The sequence below is a fragment of the Polistes fuscatus genome, unplaced genomic scaffold, assembly GCF_010416935.1.
Source record: "Polistes fuscatus isolate 324 unplaced genomic scaffold, CU_Pfus_HIC Scaffold7, whole genome shotgun sequence".
In the NCBI taxonomy this organism is placed as follows: Eukaryota; Metazoa; Arthropoda; class Insecta; order Hymenoptera; family Vespidae; genus Polistes; species Polistes fuscatus.
In genome coordinates, this window is record NW_025113151.1 from 9,040,657 (window position 1) to 9,046,656 (window position 6,000).

Consider the following 6,000-nt stretch of genomic DNA (forward strand, 5'->3'; position numbering starts at 1 on the left):
ATGGAATTCGATTCATCGTCTGTGCGTTCCTGAAATCTCACGAATACCACGTGAGATCTTTTCTTGCACCACCGGGCGCAGCACACGTGTGCCAATGTCATAATTTTCTTCCTGGCATAACCTGAATTTCATCGAGTTTTTATATTAAAGTCCGAACCGATGCACACGATCGGCAAACTTGATGTATCTATCTTACCACCTTCCTATTAAATCGTGATCGACGAGGATCGTTCGGAATTATGCGAAGAAAAACATTACTGCGCGTATAGATGATTAATTTTATTTTATTTCGTCGTGTTCCTTCGATTGATTATGAAAGAATTCTTCCAACAATTTACGAGCTTTTTGTCTTCTTATCTTTTCAATTTTTTTTTCTTTTTTTTTTTCTGGATTATTATAACTCAATACGGATTTTTGTAATTATGTTTCTTAGACAGAAAATAAAAATAGAATTTGTAGACTTAATACAATTAGATTTTTTTTGTATATTTACAAATGTCTCTATTATATTACGAAATTATAAATATATGTATTTGAATTTATCTATAGAATATAGAAAAAGTATCTAAAAGTATTCCAAATTAAAATTAATTAGAATTTCTTCCATAAAACAAAACAAAAAAATAGAAAATAATATAATTCAACGTCTAAAGGATCAGATAAAAATTTTCCCAAATCGCAGAATAATTAAAAATCATTTCGTTTAATTTTTATGTATAAAATAAATACGAAAAAAAAGATAAAAAATAAAAATGTTCAAATATTTGAGTGGCCTTACACACACACACACACACACACAGGCTTACACATTGTAGATTTAATCAGAGTAGGCTTCAGCTTTCAACTTTTATTTTCACGTGCTCGTAACAGTCGAAGGAAGGAAGGGCAAGTCTCGTTTTCAGGGCCCACGAAGGTCGTTTCGTGTGTACTCGTTCGCGAGTCGACGTAACGCGCTGCCAACGAAGAAAATAGTCGTAAAGCAGTCGCGGGGACAACTGGTCCTCGAGGATTTAGGACTCATAAAATCCGAAATCGGACCTCCACGTTGCGTTGTGCAACCTGCATTCCTTCCGACGTGCACCATCGAAAAGAAAAAAGGGTGGGGGAGCAAGAGAAAAAGATGGCCGATTCTCCGTTTTTTTTTATATACATTTTTTTTTTATTTTATTTTATTTTATTTTATTTTCTTCTCACGTGACACGCAAAAACTCCTATACACGCATACATGCTCTCGAAATTCCTTTCCTTATGTGGATCATAAAAAATAACGAATCAAATTGTACCTAACAAAATTAGATATTCTATAGATTAGAACATGCAAAATACATTTTATTTTAATAATTTAATAATATTTTATATATTTATATATACATTAATATTCATTTGTATTATCCAAAAAAAAAATATATATATATATATATGTATGGTATTATTAATGGTGAGATTGACAAAAAATCGGTTCACAAACTTAGTTAGTAAAATTCAGTTCAAAGTGTCGAAACGAGAAAAGGATGAAAAATGTAGGGATAATGTAACACAATAAATCTCGTTTATTTCCATGTCGATGATCAGGACCGACACCTTGTTGGCACCTATGCATTATTATATACAACGTGCGAAAGAATGAGTTCATATCTTCGGGAGCAAAATCGAGTCCATATTAGACCCATCTGCCGTCCTACTCCGAAGAACGAAGGGCTTCCACATGAAGGAACATGCACATTGGGATGAGTCTTGAACGGACAAAACGTTAACATTACTTTATATAGTACGAATATACACAATACATTGGTATGTAATCTCTGATACGAACACACATACACGTAAGTAGATACATCCGTATTACGTACGGCCAATTGATCACGAATCCAGATACCTCGTTGTAACAGCAACGTGCCTCTCGTGTTTTCATACATTCGCTAGAATTCATTTTCTTTTGTAGTTGGAAAGACGATAAATAATCCGTTTTTTCCCTTTTTCTTTTTATTTTTTTTTTTTTTATTTTTCGGTTACCATCTATAAATCTCGATCGACTCTTAATATTGGTGACGTTTTTTTTTTTTTATAAATAAAATCAATATTTACATTTTAATATATCCTTTCAATATTTCATTAATTTCATTTTTATCGTTATTTATTTCATTTATTTGATTAAGAATATTCTAAAGATAAAGGGATAAAGAAAATAATGTTTGATTTATTAAATAGAACATCTTTATAATTAAATATCATTATTTGTCAGTACATATTAGAATACTCCAACTATTGAAACTGCATTGAATATATAAAACTTATTATATTTATCAGTTACTATGGTTAGTGTTCGTTTAAACTTTGTTTAGATCTATTTAAAAATGATTAGTAAATTATACCACGAATGATTAACACTAATCCTACCCATACTTCATATATACCTATTCCTACTGTGAACGGTCAAATGAAAATGCTTTAAGAAAAACATATATTATTTTCATATATGATAAAATGAGATTTCAGTCAATTAGGGATATAATGAACAATTAAATTAATAATATTTAAAATTTTTCAGAATTTTATACAAATTACAGAACCATATTAACTAATATTATACTCAACGAATATCGAAACTTTCAACGATATATCTCGTTCGAATACTAAGAATTTGTAGAAAAACAAATGGTTTCTCACAGAGAACATTGTTGAAAGATTGGAAAAGGATTCTCCTCCATGACAAAAAAAAAAGAATTCGCAATGGAGGAGTATCTCGATGGAAATCGGAGCGAGTGGAGCGAGTATTACGACGGTTACGTTTGGTCTGTAAGAGAGAAACAGGATATATCGAACGGATATACGCGTCCTTCGCGAAAAATGGCAGGATCTTAGGTTGGGGATAAAAGGCGTGGGCGAATCTTCGATCTCGAAAGCCGCTGGAAGAAGTCAAGAGTCGTCTCCTCCTAGCGGTCGGCATATCCTACGACGACCGGCACGACCCCACGGAACTGGGAGCGCTCACGTATCTCGAATCTACTTTGTATGTCCTTCCATTGGTCCGCGAGAGAGCTACAGGTACACTCGCCGAACCGAAAGGATATACGTTTCAATGATCTACGAGCCGGATCGAATCGAGTTTGTACGATTCTCCTCTCCTTTGCCAAAGTATTGCGTTCAAGAAAACACCAAGAAAGAAAGAAAGAAAGAACAAACTTCAAACAAGACAGAAAAAAACCGTGTGCGTATATATATATGAGCCGTTTATTTTGAAAGTGGCCTAACTCCATTTGTCAATTATTTCCAGTTACCCACGGTAACATGTACAGCTTCAAATTATCTATCAATAAAGTATTTAAGATTTCTTATATTCCGAGTAAATACGGTATAGAGTTAGGCCACTTTCAAAATAAACGGCTCATATATATATATGTGTGTGTGTGTGTGTGTGGAAAGAAAAAAAAATAGAAGCAAACTATTGGTAGATATATTAATGATAAATGACATTGATCCGACTCGTTATCGCAAGCATTGTTGCATCAATTTTTGGAACTACCCCCACTCCTTCTCACCCCTCCTCTTGCCCCATCCCTAAGTTTTGAGTTTAAAAAAAAAAAACTGCACGGAATATATATAGAGAAAGAAGGAAAAAGTTAGAACTCCTCGAGTGAACGAGGATATCTTTTTGAATTATATTCGGAGGTGGAATCTTTGTTAAGTTTTCGCAAGATCATTTCGGAGACGAGTCCAAAGAAGAGGGTTTTTTTGAAGCATTGTCGTTGTAGTGAGGAGAAAAGGCATACACCGGGTATAGGAATACTCGTGACTCGTGTTAGGATATCGGATACCGAAGGAATACGCGCGTGAGCACGGTGAACACATCGGGGATGACGAATCAACAATGATCAGCAACGATCTCCTCTCTCTGGCAATTTGATTAACATGGATGGGTGACACTCGAGATATACACACACACATACACACACACACATTCGTTCACTATATCTATCTATCTATCTATATTTCCATCTCTTTCTATCTGACTCTATGATGTTTCTCGAAGAAGAGTGACAAAGTACCTAGTTGCCCTAACTAGACTTCGACATCTGTCCGATTTGTCACGGCCGCCGTTTTTTTTTTCTTTCCTTTTTCTTTTTTTTTTTCTTTTTCTCTCTCTCTCTCTCCTTCTCTTTCCCCGGCCCGATATTTCAAGGTAAAAGATACGATAGTTCTCGTAGGTAGTACGAGTCAGCCCTGTGAATAATTGCTGAATACCGCTAATGAGAGTCTAGTGATGGATTCGAGAGATGCTTACGTCGGTTTTACTCTCGACCATGTCAAATCGTACTGAGTCGATCGAGAAGAGGGTAGTAGATGAGATTATGGCTTCCGTTGCGTTATAATATGTTACGTGCGAAAATACTATCTGTCTCTTTAGAGTCTCTACGCCTGTCTGTATATCTGTCTGTCTGTCTGTATGTATTTTTTTCTCTTCTCTTGTTAAAGGGCTCTGTTAAAGAGCTTTAGAAAGGGGGAGATACTTCTAACAAACGGATTCAACGGAGTCTAACACACGTTGCGAGATCGTTTCACGAGACATCAATATGTATATATTATCGATGATCATTTTTCTGATTTAAATTATAAGAGATTATTGTGTTGTACGTGTAAGAAAAGGTTTGGTATTTATCGGATGTATATTATTTGAAAGAATAAATATTTTCTTGCAATTAATTCGTACAAATTTTTATTTTATAATCAAATAATAATCAATGTTATACAGTGACGAGATTGATTATCTATTTTAAAAATATTAACAATTATTTATTATTCATTCATGGCGTTCAATCGTTCGAATGAAAATGAAATTCGATTAGAGAGAAATTTAGAATAATATCTCTCGATGAAAGAAATATTGGTAATAATAATAAACGTCTAGCTTTGTTTTTAAACATTCGTAAAGATTAGAAAGAAATTCTTATTGGCGTATTTAAAGATAAATATCGAGTGATAGTAAGTTATGGACGTATGGGGATCGTTAGAATCGGATAAAGGGAAAAAAATCGAATTTCACGTTTTCGCAAACGAAGAAGATTCGGGATGGAAACGACGGCACGAGTCTTCTTGAAACGTAATACGTTCCCGTAGCTTGATGTTGCAACTAAACAAGAAGAACCCCGACTACTACTACTACTACTTCTACTACTACTACTACTACTACTACTACTACCAGGGCCTATCTGAAATTGAATATCGCGTCTTCGCTGGTTTTCGCGATAAATCGACTGCCCACCGCCTACCGCCCACTCGCGAGACGAGCATATTTAATTACAGAAAATCGCCCCGACCTTCGTCGGATCCGATCCTCCCTCCTCCCTCCCTCCCTCCCACCCTCCTTCCCTTCCTCTCCACTCTTTCCCTTTCTTTCTACTTCACGAGCTTTATGAACTCTCGAAGGATTCTCTAGAATCGAATGAGAAATAAATCAGACAACTTATTTCTCATGTTATGTTAGAAAATTCGTTATACGCGTTTTAACTGAATAATTTCACGTCGGAGATCATTTCGTTAATATTTAACACGCGCGCGTTATTATCATTTAATTATTTTATATAATACATATATATATATAAATATATTTTTATAAAATTTCAATTTTTTATTTCAATTTTTGTAGTATATAAAATTTAAGAAAATGTATGTAACATTAGGAAGTTTATTTAAGTATTTCAAAGAAAATTTGTTACGATCGTGATATCATTATTATTTGGATAAATACTAGTTTTTTACTATACTAAGTATTATGTTATCCTAAAATCTTAAGTTTCATTATTCTCATAACTTCGACTATATTCTCCTTAAATATTTGTAAAATATTAAAAAAATAAAATAATTCTTATTTAAAAGAAATTTGTTTCAGCAAATTACTCACTTCTGATATTCATTTATACGCGATTGTAATTTTTTTTCCCTTTGAACGAAAAAAAAAGGTTGGAACAGTGCGATATATCGATAAAATCCAATGTATCGATT